Consider the following 12932-nt stretch of genomic DNA (forward strand, 5'->3'; position numbering starts at 1 on the left):
AGCAGCTCTGGAGCTGTTTCAGTGCCAAGCTGCTGTAAGAAATAAGCTTGAATGCTTCAGAGGCTGGGGCATTGTCAACATGAGCCCCACACCAAAGGAGGGTGGAGGTGTTTAATGCGAACTAGGGGTCATCCAAGCGCCGCAAAAGGCCGCCATACCCTGCACGCCCCTTTTCTCTTTTCATATGCAGATGAGGATTGAAGCCAACTTTGACCCACTGCTTGGATGACATCACCATATGCAAATCCATCTGCTGCAGGCCTTCCCCCCGGAATGCTTGCACTAGTTGTTGCATTTGGTTTGTTGTTTGGGGGTGCTTCAGTATTAGGCAGCCTTCTGCCCTCCCATGTTCATCTGAAAATATGTGTTCTCCCTGCAGTTGTTGTCCCCAGATGAGAGTTCCCTTGTGCTGCCTCAGTTGAATCTCCTTTACTTGACAGAGATGTGCCTGAGCAGCGGCCCTCCCCAGCCCTATCCCAAATCATACTTATTTTGCATAGGAGATACCATGGTCATGAAGATTGTTCTCCCAGGGTGAGGTTCATTCATTGCATTTTGGGTATGCTGACCCCTGTGATTTCCCCAAATGTGGGTAACTCGACTGCATTATTTGTGGTAGTGGGGGACTGTGTTTGTGTTTTCCTCTGGTCAGCTCTGGTAAAAGTCAGATTTCTTTGTTTCAGATCTTCCTCTAGCCTTGTTCTTCTTTCGAGAGTTCCCTTGTGCTTCCTCAGTTGGATCTCCTTCAGTTGACAGGGCGGTGCCCGAGCAGCGACCCTCCCCAGCTCAAGCCCAACTCCTACTTACCTGCCAGGTGAGATACTATGATCATGAAGGTGCTTCTTCCAGGGCAAGGCTTACCCATTGCACTCTGGGTGTGCTGCCCCTGCGATTTCCCCAAATGTGGGAAACTTGACTGCATAATTTGTGTTTCCCCTGGTCGGCTCTCGTATAATTCAGATCTCTTTGTCTCAGGTCTCTCTCCAGCCTAGTTTGCTGTCTGTTTCCACTTCTTTTTTCTTGAGCCCCTCCCTTTTATACCCTTGTGCACTATCCTGACTTCTCCTCCTGTCTGCTTACTTTGTGCCTTCCAATGCACAATGCAAACTACACACCCTTTTACTTGCCTTACAGAGCAGCTCTGGAGCTGTTACAGTGCCAAGCTGCTGTAAGAAATCAGCTTGAATGCTTCAGGGGCTGGGGCATTGTCAACATGAGCCCCACACCGAAGGAGGGTGGGGGTGTTTAATGCGAACTAAGGGTCATCCAAGCGCCGCAAAAGGCCGCCATGCCCTGCATGCCCCTTTTCTCTTTTCATATGCAGATGAGGGTTCCAGCCAACTTTGGCCCACTGCTTGGATGACATCACCGTATGCAAATCCGTCTTCTGCAGAACTTCCCCCAGGAATGCTTGTACTAGTTGTTGCATTTGGTTTCTTGTTTGGGGGTGCTTCAGTATTAGGCAGCCTTCTGCCCTCCCATGTTCATCTGAAAATATGTGTTCTCCCTGCAGTTGTTGTCCCCAGATGAGAGTTCCCTTGTGCTGCCTCAGTTGAATCTCCTATACTTGACAGAGATGTGCCTGAGCAGCGGCCCTCCCCAGCCCTATCCCAAATCATACTTATTTTGCATAGGCGATACCATGGTCATGAAGATTGTTCTCCCAGGGTGAGGTTCATTCATTGCATTCTGGGTATGCTGACCCCTGTGATTTCCAAAATGTGGGAAACTCGACTGCATTATTTGTGGTAGTGGGGGACTGTGTTTGTGCTTTCCTCTGGTCAGCTCTGGTAAAAGTCAGATTTCTTTGTCTCAGATCTTCCTCTAGCCTTGTTCTTCTTTCGAGAGTTCCCTTGTGCTGCCTCAGTTGGATCTCCTTCACTTCACAGGGGGTGCCCGAGCAGCAATCCTCCACAGCTCTGGCCCAACTCCTACTTACCTGCCAGGTGAGATACTATGATCTTCACTGTTAGGGCAATCAGGATGTGGAATTCCCTGCCAGGGAAGGTGGTAATGGCGGACTCTGTAATTGGATTTAAAAAAGGAATGGATACATTTCTGAATGAAAAAGCTATCCAAGTTTATAATACTTAAAATATCAACATGGTTAATCCGGGGGTAACATGAGTTGTAGTAGCTAACTAGTCATAATACATTATTAAGCAAGTATGTAGAATCATCACAACTTAAAACAGGTTGAACACGATGGGCAATTTGCCTCTATTCAACCTCAAAAACTATGTTACTATATGTTACTATATTACTATGTTACTGTAGTATACAGAACACCACAATGCAATGAGCAGTGATAGTGAGCACTGATGAGGATACTAGAACTGACACTGAGCAGCAAGATGCAGCACTGGACTATTAGTAATGTACTGTAGTATGCTGAGCACAACAATGCAGCACAAGACAATGAGCAGTGATACTGAGCACTGATGAGGATACTACTGAGAACTGACACTGAGCAGGAGAGACACACTACTAGTATTACTGAGCAGCAATAAGTATCCACTGATACTGAGCACTGATATTGAGATTTCCACTGAGAGAACATAGCCACGTCCTCTCCGCTCTCTCTTCAATGCACGAGTAAAAATGGCGGCAACGCGCAGCTCTTTATATGGAATCCGAATCTCGCGAGAATCCGACAGCGGGATGATGACATTTTCCCTTGTTCATAGAATTTGGGAGTCATTTTGATCCCAAAGTATTATTAACCTCAATAACCATAATTTCCACTCATTTTCAGTCTATTCTTAACACCTTACACCTCACAATATTATTTTTAGTCCTAAAATTTGCACCGAGGTCGCTGGATGACTAAGCTCAGCGACCCAAGTGGCCGACACAAACACCTGGCCCATCTAGGAGTGGCACTGCAGTGTCACGCAGGATAGCCCTTCCAAAAAACACTCCCCAAACAGCACATGACGCAAAGAAAAAAAGAGGCGCAATGAGGTAGCTGTGTGACTAAGCTCAGCGACCCAAGTGGCCGACACAAACACCTGGCCCATCTAGGAGTGGCACTGCAGTGTCACGCAGGATGGCCCTTCCAAAAAACACTCCCCAAACAGCACATGACGCAAAGAAAAAAAGAGGCGCAATGAGGTAGCTGTGTGACTAAGCTCAGCGACCCAAGTGGCCGACACAAACACCTGGCCCATCTAGGAGTGGCACTGCAGTGTCACGCAGGATGGCCCTTCCAAAAACACTCCCCAAACAGCACATGACGCAAAGAAAAAAAGAGGCGCAATGAGGTAGCTGTGTGACTAAGCTCAGCGACCCAAGTGGCCGACACAAACACCTGGCCCATCTAGGAGTGGCACTGCAATGTCACGCAGGATGGCCCTTCCAAAAAACACTCCCCAAACAGCACATGACGCAAAGAAAAAAAGAGGCGCAATGAGGTAGCTGTGTGACTAAGCTCAGCGACCCAAGTGGCCGACACAAACACCTGGCCCATCTAGGAGTGTCACTGCAGTGTCACGCAGGATGGCCCTTCCAAAAAACACTCCCCAAACAGCACATGACGCAAAGAAAAAAAGAGGCGCAATGAGGTAGCTGTGTGACTAAGCTCAGCGACCCAAGTGGCCGACACAAACACCTGGCCCATCTAGGAGTGGCACTGCAGTGTCACGCAGGATGGCCCTTCCAAAAAACACTCCCCAAACAGCACATGACGCAAAGAAAAATGAAAGAAAAAAGAGGTGCAAGATGGAATTGTCCTTGGGCACTCCCACCCACCCTTATGTTGTATAAACAGGACATGCACACTTTAACCAACCCATCATTTCAGTGACAGGGTCTGCCACACGACTGTGACTGAAATGACGGGTTGGTTTGGACCCCCACCAAAAAAGAAGCAATTAATCTCTCCTTGCACAAACTGGCTCTACAGAGGCAAGATGTCCACCTCATCATCATCCTCCGATTCATCACCGTGTACATCCCCCTCCTCACAGATTATCAATTCGTCCCCACTGGAATCTACCATCTCAGCTCCCTGTGTACTTTGTGGAGGCAATTGCTGCTGGTCAATGTCTCCACGGAGCAATTGATTATAATTCATTTTAATGAACATCATCTTCTCCACATTTTCTGGAAGTAACCTCGTACGCCGATTGCTGACAAGGTGAGCGGCGGCACTAAACACTCTTTCGGAGTACTACTTGTGGGAGGGCAACTTAGGTAGAATAAAGCCAGTTTGTCCAAGGGCCTCCAAATTGCCTCTTTTTCCTGCCAGTATACGTACGGACTGTCTGACGTGCCTACTTGGATGCGGTCACTCATATAATCCTCCACCATTCTTTCAATGGTGAGAGAATCATATGCAGTGACAGTAGACGTCATGTCCGTAATCGTTGGCAGGTCCTTCAGTCCGGACCAGATGTCAGCATCAGCAGTCGCTCCAGACTGCCCTGCATCACCGCCAGCGGGTGGGCTCGGAATTCTGAGCCTTTTCCTCGCACCCCCAATTGCGGGAGAATGTGAAGGAGGAGCTGTTGACCGATCAAGTTCCGCTTGACTTGATAATTTTCTCACCAGCAGGTCTTTGAACCCCTGCAGACTTGTGTCTGCCGGAAAGAGAGATACAACGTAGGTTTTAAATCTAGGATCGAGCACGGTGGCCAAAATGTAGTGCTCTGATTTCAACAGATTGACCACCCGTGAATCCTGGTTAAGCGAATGAAGGGCTCCATCCACAAGTCCCACATGCCTAGCGGAATCGCTCTGTCTTAGCTCCTCCTTCAATGTCTCCAGCTTCTTCTGCAAAAGCCTGATGACGGGAATGACCTGACTCAGGCTGGCAGTGTCTGAACTGACTTCACGTGTGGCAAGTTCAAAAGGTTGCAGAACCTTGCACAACGTTGAAATCATTCTCCACTGCGCTTGAGACAGGTGCATTCCACCTCCTATATCGTGGTCAGATGTATAGGCTTGAATGGCCTTTTGCTGCTCCTCCATCCTCTGAAGCATATAGAGGGTTGAATTCCACCTCGTTACCACTTCTTGCTTCAGATGATGGCAGGGCAGGTTCAGGCGTTTTTGGTGTTGCTCCAGTCTTCTGTACGTGGTGCCTGTACGCCGAAAGTGTCCCGCAATTCTTCTGGCCACCGACAGCATCTCTTGCACACCCCTGTCGTTTTTTAAATAATTCTGCACCACCAAATTCAAGGTATGTGCAAAACATGGGACGTGCTGGAATTTGCCCAGATATAATGCACGCACAATATTGCTGGCGTTGTCCGATGCCACAAATCCACAGGAGAGTCCAATTGGGGTAAGCCATTCTGCGATGATCTTCCTCAGTTGCCGTAAGAGGTTTTCAGCTGTGTGCGTATTCTGGAAAGCGGTGATACAAAGCGTAGCCTGCCTAGGAAAGAGTTGGCGTTTGCGAGATGCTGCTACTGGTGCCGCCGCTGCTGTTCTTGCGGCGGGAGTCAATACATCTACCCAGTGGGCTGTCACAGTCATATAGTCCTGAGTCTGCCCTGCCCCATTTGTCCACATGTCCGTGGTTAAGTGGACATTGGGTACAACTGCATTTTTTAGGACACTGGTGAGTCTTTTTCTGAGGTCTGTGTACATTTTCGGTATCGCCTGCCTAGAGAAATGGAACCTAGATGGTATTTGGTACCGGGGACACAGTACCTCAATCAAGTCTATAGTTGGCTCTGAAGTAATGATGGATACCGGAACCACGTTTCTCACCGCCCAGGATGCCAAGGCCTCAGTTATCCGCTTTGCAGCAGGATGACTGCTGTGATATTTCATCTTCCTTGCAAAGGACTGTTGGACAGTCAATTGCTTGGTGGAAGTAGTAAAAGTGGTCTTACGACTTCCCCTCTGGGATGACCATCGACTCCCAGCAGCAACAACAGCAGCGCCAGCAGCAGTAGGCGTTACACTCAAGGATGCATCGGAGGAATCCCAGGCAGGAGAGAACTCGTCAGAATTGCCAGTGACATGGCCTGCAGGACTATTGGCATTCCTGGGGAAGGAGGAAATTGACACTGAGGGAGTTGGTGGGGTGGTTTGCGTGAGCTTGGTTACAAGAGGAAGGGATTTACTGGTCAGTGGACTGCTTCCGCTGTCGCCCAAAGTTTTTGAACTTGTCACTGACTTATGATGAATGCGCTGCAGGTGACGTATAAGGGAGGATGTTCCGAGGTGGTTAACGTCCTTACCCCTACTTATTACAGCTTGACAAAGGCAACACACGGCTTGACACCTGTTGTTCGCATTTCTGTTGAAATACTTCCACACCGAAGAGCAGTTTTTTTTTGTATTTTCACCAGGCATGTCAATGGCCATATTCCTCCCACGGACAACAGGTGTCTCCCCGGGTGCCTGACTTAAACAAACCACCTCACCTCCCCAGCGCCAGCAACACCCATATCCTCCTCATCCTGGTGTACTTCAACACTGACATCTTCAATCTGACTATCAGGAACTGGACTGCGGGTGCTCCTTCCAGCACTTGCAGGGGGTGTGCAAATGGTGGAAGGTGCATGCTCTTCACGTCCAGTGTTGGGAAGGTCAGGCATCGCAACCGACACAATTGGACTCTCCTTGTGGATTTGTGATTTTGAAGAACGCACAGTTCTTTGCTGTGCTTTTGCCAGCTTAAGTCTTTTCATTTTTCTAGCGAGAGGCTGAGTGCTTCCATCCTCATGTGAAGCTGAACCACTAGCCATGAACATAGGCCAGGGCCTCAGCCGTTCCTTGCCACTCCGTGTGGTAAATGGCATATTGGCAAGTTTACGCTTCTCCTCCGACGATTTTTATTTAGATTTTTGAGTCCTTTTTTTTACTGATCTTTTGTGTTTTGAATTTTACATGCTCTGTACTATGACATTGGGCATCGGCCTCGGCAGACGACGTTGATGGAATTTCATCGTCTCGGCCATGACTAGTGGCAGCAGCTTCAGCACGAGGTGGAAGTGGATCTTGATCTTTCCCTATTTTTGGAACCTCAACATTTTTGTTCTCCATATTTTAATAGGCACAACTAAATGGCACCTCAGGTAAACAATGGAGATGGATGGATACTAGTATACTTATGGATGACGAGTGACTGACGACACAGAGGTAGCTACAGCCGTGGACTACCGTACTGCGTCTGCTAGTATAGAGATGATAATTAATGATATAAAAAAAATATATATATAACTACTGTAGGTATATATTATATAATGACGGACCTGGTGGACACTGTCAGCAGACTGCTAAACTACTAGTATGATGAAGATAGAAAAAAAAACCCCACCACAGGTAGGTAGGTATACAATTATGGACGAGCACTGACGACACAGAGATAGCCACAGCCGTGGCCTACCGTACTGCGTCTGCTAGTATAGAGATGATAATTAATGATATAAAAAAAATATATATAACTACTGTAGGTATATATAATGTAATGACGGACCTGGTGGACACTGTCAGCAGACTGCTAAACTACTAGTATGAAGAAGATAGAAAAAAAACTTCACCACAGGTAGGTATACAATTATGGACGAGTGACGACACAGAGGTAGGTACAGCCGTGGACTACCGTACTGCGTCTGCTAGTATAGATAATATACTAAATATATTACTACTGTAGGTATATAATATAATGACGGACCTGGTGGACACTGTCAGCAGACTCCTAAACTACTAGTATGAAGAAGATAGAAAAAAAAACCCACCACAGGTAGGTAGGTATACAATTATGGACGAGCACTGACGACACAGAGATAGCCACAGCCGTGGCCTACCGTACTGCGTCTGCTAGCATAGATAATATACTAAATATATTACTACTGTAGGTATATAATATAATGACGGACCTGGTGGACACTGTCAGCAGACTGCTAAACTACTAGTATGAAGAAGATAGAAAAAAAAACCCCACCACAGGTAGGTATACAATTATGGACGAGTGACGACACAGAGGTAGGTACAGCCGTGGACTACAGTACTGCGTCTGCTAGTATAGATAATATACTAAATATATTACTACTGTAGGTATATAATATAATGACGGACCTGGTGGACACTGTCAGCAGACTCCTAAACTACTAGTATGAAGAAGATAGAAAAAAAAACCCCACCACAGTTAGGTATACAATTATGGACGAGTGACGACACAGAGGTAGGTACAGCCGTGGACTACCGTACTGCGTCTGCTAGTATAGATAATATACTAAATATATTACTACTGTAGGTATATAATATAATGACGGACCTGGTGGACACTGTCAGCAGACTCCTAAACTACTAGTATGAAGAAGATAGAAAAAAAACACCCCACCACAGGTAGGTATACAATTATGGACGAGCACTGACGACACAGAGATAGCCACAGCCGTGGACTACCGTACTGCGTCTGCTAGTATAGATAATATAATAAATATATTACTACTGTAGGTATATAATATAATGATGGACCTGGTGGACACTGTCAGCAGACTCCTAAACTACTAGTATGAAGAAGATAGAAAAAAAAAAACCACCACAGGTAGGTAGGTATACAATTATGGACGAGCACTGACGACACAGAGATAGCCACAGCCGTGGACTACCGTACTGCGTCTGCTAATATAGAGATGATAAAGATGATAGAGATGAAAAAAAAATATAACACTACTGCAGGTAAATATTTATATAATATAATGTATGACCGACCTGCTGGACACTGTCAGCAGAATGCGTTTATAGAATAAAAAAAAAAAAACACCACAGGAGTGTTTAACTTTTTCAGGCAGACAATATACTGGTGGTCACACTGGCAGCAAAAGTGTGCACTGTACTCCTGCTATAACTGCTCCCCAGTCTCCCCCACAATTAAGCTGTGTGAGCAGTGAGCACTCAGCACAGTCAGATATACATAGATGATATATCATGCAGCACACTGAGGCTGAGCACATATATGGTATGTGTATCGTTTTTTTTCAGGCAGAGAACGGATTATAAATAATAAAACTGGTGGTCACTATCAGCAAAACTCTGCACTACTGAGTACTCCTGACAAGTTCAACTGCTCCCCAAATTAGTAGTAAATCAAATGTCACTCGTCTCTATCTTCTAATCTAAACGGAGAGGACGCCAGCCACGTCCTCTCCCTATCAATCTCAATGCACGTGTGAAAATGGCGGCGACGCGCGGCTCCTTATATAGAATCCGAGTCTCGTGAGAATCCGACAGCGGGATGATGACGTTCGGGCGCGCTCGGGATAACCGAGCAAGGCGGGAGGATCCGAGTCTGCTCGGACCCGTGCAAAAAAGGGTGAAGTTCGGGCGGGTTCGGATTCCGAGGAACCGAACCCGCTCATCTCTAATGGCCACCCAGCATGACGCCTCCCTTCTTGACCATGCTGTAATTGCAGTCGCACTGCAGTTCAGCGTGATCATAAAAAATGGTGTAGCCTCCTGCTGGTGCAGACTGTATGTGCGCGCAGGAAGCCGCCACCATTTTTGTGATCACAGCGGCTGAATGTGATGTAATACAGCCGCTGTGACCACGCCCCCTGTGTCTCCTCCATTGCAGACCCCATTTTGAAGCCTTGCCCCCGCACCGCTCCATCCCTGACTTGGAAATGGAGTGTTGCTGACCCCCCTCTCCCCCCCTGCCCCGATTGACAGGCAGAGGCGATCGCATTCTCTGCGGGGTGCCGCAGAAAATGCAGGCACATGCGTATGCTCTTAGCAATTTTTGCAGTTGGATCGCTTATTGTGATTGCAATCCAACCTGAATCAGGCCCTATTACCTATCACAATGCGCTGCGGGCAGTACAAAATTGGTTTAATATAGGAGAAAAACCCCCAGACCTGTGCTCCTTAACTGTACCTGGTGGCTAGTGGAGCGGCTGCCCAGTAATCAGTGTCCACGCCAGTGCGCACACGGTCCACCCCCTACGGCCACGCTCCCCTTCATCAGCGGCCTCGTGATCCGGAAGGGCGGTGTGTGTGTGACTGACCTTAGGAAGAAACCGGAGCCTCCGCTGCAGTGACCCAGCAACCAGGGCACGGGAGTATACAGCGCCGCTGGGAGTGATGAAGCTGCAGTAAAGATGTCTATTAGACCTAGCCTGCTGCAGCCCTTGTAGATTCTCATAAAACAAGTTCTTCTTTTCTTGTCAAAATTAATAGCTAAGAATAGGCTGCCTGAGGCAGGCCCCTGTTAAGTGGCCTGCTACTGAAGGCACCAACTACAAACTGAGCTCCCTGTTCATGGAAGCGGGGTTATAGAGGAGAATGCACTGAGCTTCTTGGGAACAGTCAAAAGCTTTGAGCCGGTTGGTGCCTCAGATCAAGATCCTACTCTACACCCCAATGTGAATCCTTGTGGAGTCCAGTGTACCCCACAGAAGAAATTAATGTGTCACACCCATTGGCAGCAACCTTAGAATAGCTGTTGACGGGCACAATTGAGAAAGGAAGGGGGGGGGGGACATTTGAATCCAACACATAGATGCAATTCAAATATGTAATTTGTACCTTCCTATTTTAAAATATAATGGATGAACCTCACCCTGTGAGAACAATCTTCATGATCAAGAGATCTCATATGCAAAATAAGTATGAGTTGGGATAGGGCTGGGGAGGGTGGCTGCTCGGGCAGCCCCTCCCCCGTCAAGTTAAGGAGATTCAACTGAGGAAGCACAAGGGAACTTTCGTCTGGGGACAACAACTGCAGGGAGACCACATCTTTTCAGATGAACATGGGAGGGCGGAAGGCTGCCTAATACTGAAGCACCATCAAATATCAAACCATATGCAACAACTAGTACAAGCATTCCTGGGGGAAGGTCTGCAGAAGACGGATTTGCATACGGTGATGTCATCCAAGCAGTGGGCCAAAGTTGGCTGGAACCCTCATCTGCATATGAAAAGAGAAAAGGGGCATGCAGGGCATGGCGGCCTTTTGCGGTGCTTGGATGACCCTTAGTTCGCATTAAACACCCCCACCCTCCTTTTGTGTGGGGCTCATGTTGGCTCTGCCCCAGCCCCTGAAGCATTCAAGCTGATTTCTTGCAGCAGCTGGGCACTGTAACAGCTCCAGAGCTGCTCTGTAAGGCAAGTAAAAGGGTGTGGGCCCTGCAGCACTACCTGTAGTTCGCATTGTGCGTTTGAAGGCACAAAGTAAGCAGACAGGAGGATAAGTCAGGATAGTGCGCAAGGGCATAGAAGGGAGCGGCTCAAGAAAAGAGAAGTGGAAACAGACAGCAAACTAGGCTGGAGAGAGACCTGAGACAAAGAGATCTGAATTATACGAGAGCCGACCAGGGGAAACACAAATTATGCAGTCAAGTTTCCCACATTTGGGGAAATCGCAGGGGCAGCACACCCAGAGTGCAATGGGTGAGCCTTGCCCTGGGAGAAGCACCTTCATGACCATAGTATCTCACCTGGCAGGTAAGTAGGAGTTGGGCTAGAGCTGGGGAGGGTCGCTGCTCGGGTACCCCCCTGTAAAGTGAAGGAGATCCAACTGAGGCAGCACAAGGGAACTCTCGAAAGAAGAACAAGGCTAGAGGAAAATCTGAGACAAAGAAATCTGACTTTTACCAGAGCTGACCAGAGGAAAGCACAAACACAGTCCCCCACTACCAAAAATAATGCAGTCAAGTTTCCCACATTTGGGGAAATCACAGGGGTCAGCATACCCAAAATGCAATGAATGAACCTCACCCTGGGAGAACAATCTTCATGACCATGGTATCTCCTATGCAAAATAAGTATGATTTGGAATAGGGCTGGGGAGGGCCGCTGCTCAGGCACATCTCTGTCAAGTAAAGGAGATTCAACTGAGGCAGCACAAGGGAACTCTCATCTGGGGACAACAACTGCAGGGAGAACACATATTTTCAGATGAACATGGGAGGGCAGAAGGCTGCCTAATACTGAAGCACCCCCAAACAACAAACCAAATGCAACAACTAGTGCAAGCATTCCTGGGGGAAGTTCTGCAGAAGACGGATTTGCATACGGTGATGTCATCCAAGCAGTGGGTCAAAGTTGGCTTCAACCCTCATCTGCATATGAAAAGAGAAAAGGGGCATGCAGGGCTTGGCGGCCTTTTGCGGTGCTTGGATGACCCCTAGTTCGCATTAAACTCCTCCACCCTCCTTTGGTGTGGGGCTCATGTTGGCCATGCCCCATCCCCTGAAGCATTCAAGCTGATTTCTTGCAGCAGCTGGGCACTGTAACAGCTCCAGAGCTGCTCTGTAAGGCAAGTAAAAGGGTGTGGGCCCTGCAGCACTACCTGTAGTTTGCATTGTGCATTGGAAGGCACAAAGTAAGCAGACGGGAGGAGAAGTCAGGATAGTGCACAAGGGTATAGAAGGGAGCGGCTAAAGAAAAGAGAAGTGGAAACAGACAGCAAACTAGGCTGGAGAGAGACCTGAGACAAAGAGATCTGAATTATACGAGAGCCGACCAGGGGAAACACAAATTATGCAGTCAAGTTTCCCACATTTGGGGAAATCGCAGGGGCAGCACACCCAGAGTGCAATGGGTGAGCCTTGCCCTGGGAGAAGCACCTTCATGATCATAGTATCTCACCTGGCAGGTAAGTAGGAGTTGGGCTAGAGCTGGGGAGGGTCGCTGCTCGGGCACCCCCCTGTCAAGTGAAGGAGATCCAACTGAGGCAGCACAAGGGAACTCTCGAAAGAAGAACAAGGCTAGAGGAAGATCTGAAACAAAGAAATCTGACTTTTACCAGAGCTGACCAGAGGAAAACACAAACACAGTCCCCCACTACCACAAATAAAGCAGTCGAGTTTCCCACATTTGGGGAAATCACAGGGGTCAGCATACCCAGAATGCAATGAATGAACCTCACCCTGGGAGAATAATCTTCATGACCATGGTATCTCCTATGCAAAATAAGTATGATTTGGGATAGAGCTGGGGAGGGCCGCTGCTCAGGCACATCTCTGTCA

General features: G+C 47.9%; 7 non-coding genes across 7 annotated transcripts; 3 read left to right on the plus strand and 4 right to left on the minus strand.

Moving 5' to 3' along the window:
• The first annotated feature begins 483 nt into the window (after positions 1-483).
• Positions 484-647, plus strand: LOC135029477 (U1 spliceosomal RNA). The gene has a single exon (XR_010225609.1). It is a non-coding gene; the product is annotated as a U1 spliceosomal RNA (small nuclear RNA).
• A 152-nt stretch (positions 648-799) lies between these two features.
• On the plus strand, positions 800-962 carry LOC135029329 (U1 spliceosomal RNA). Its single transcript, XR_010225481.1, has one exon. It is a non-coding gene; the product is annotated as a U1 spliceosomal RNA (small nuclear RNA).
• A 655-nt stretch (positions 963-1617) lies between these two features.
• LOC135029260 (U1 spliceosomal RNA) lies at positions 1618-1780 on the plus strand. The gene has a single exon (XR_010225419.1). It is a non-coding gene; the product is annotated as a U1 spliceosomal RNA (small nuclear RNA).
• Positions 1781-11251: 9471 nt separating this feature from the next.
• LOC135029324 (U1 spliceosomal RNA) lies at positions 11252-11414 on the minus strand. Its single transcript, XR_010225476.1, has one exon. It is a non-coding gene; the product is annotated as a U1 spliceosomal RNA (small nuclear RNA).
• A 152-nt stretch (positions 11415-11566) lies between these two features.
• LOC135029447 (U1 spliceosomal RNA) lies at positions 11567-11730 on the minus strand. Its single transcript, XR_010225580.1, has one exon. It is a non-coding gene; the product is annotated as a U1 spliceosomal RNA (small nuclear RNA).
• A 674-nt stretch (positions 11731-12404) lies between these two features.
• Positions 12405-12567, minus strand: LOC135029301 (U1 spliceosomal RNA). The gene has a single exon (XR_010225457.1). It is a non-coding gene; the product is annotated as a U1 spliceosomal RNA (small nuclear RNA).
• A 152-nt stretch (positions 12568-12719) lies between these two features.
• Positions 12720-12883, minus strand: LOC135029251 (U1 spliceosomal RNA). Its single transcript, XR_010225410.1, has one exon. It is a non-coding gene; the product is annotated as a U1 spliceosomal RNA (small nuclear RNA).
• Between the last annotated feature and the right edge of the window lie 49 nt (positions 12884-12932).

Source organism: Pseudophryne corroboree, unplaced genomic scaffold (genome assembly GCF_028390025.1).
Source record: "Pseudophryne corroboree isolate aPseCor3 unplaced genomic scaffold, aPseCor3.hap2 scaffold_485, whole genome shotgun sequence".
NCBI lineage: Eukaryota > Metazoa > Chordata > Amphibia > Anura > Myobatrachidae > Pseudophryne > Pseudophryne corroboree.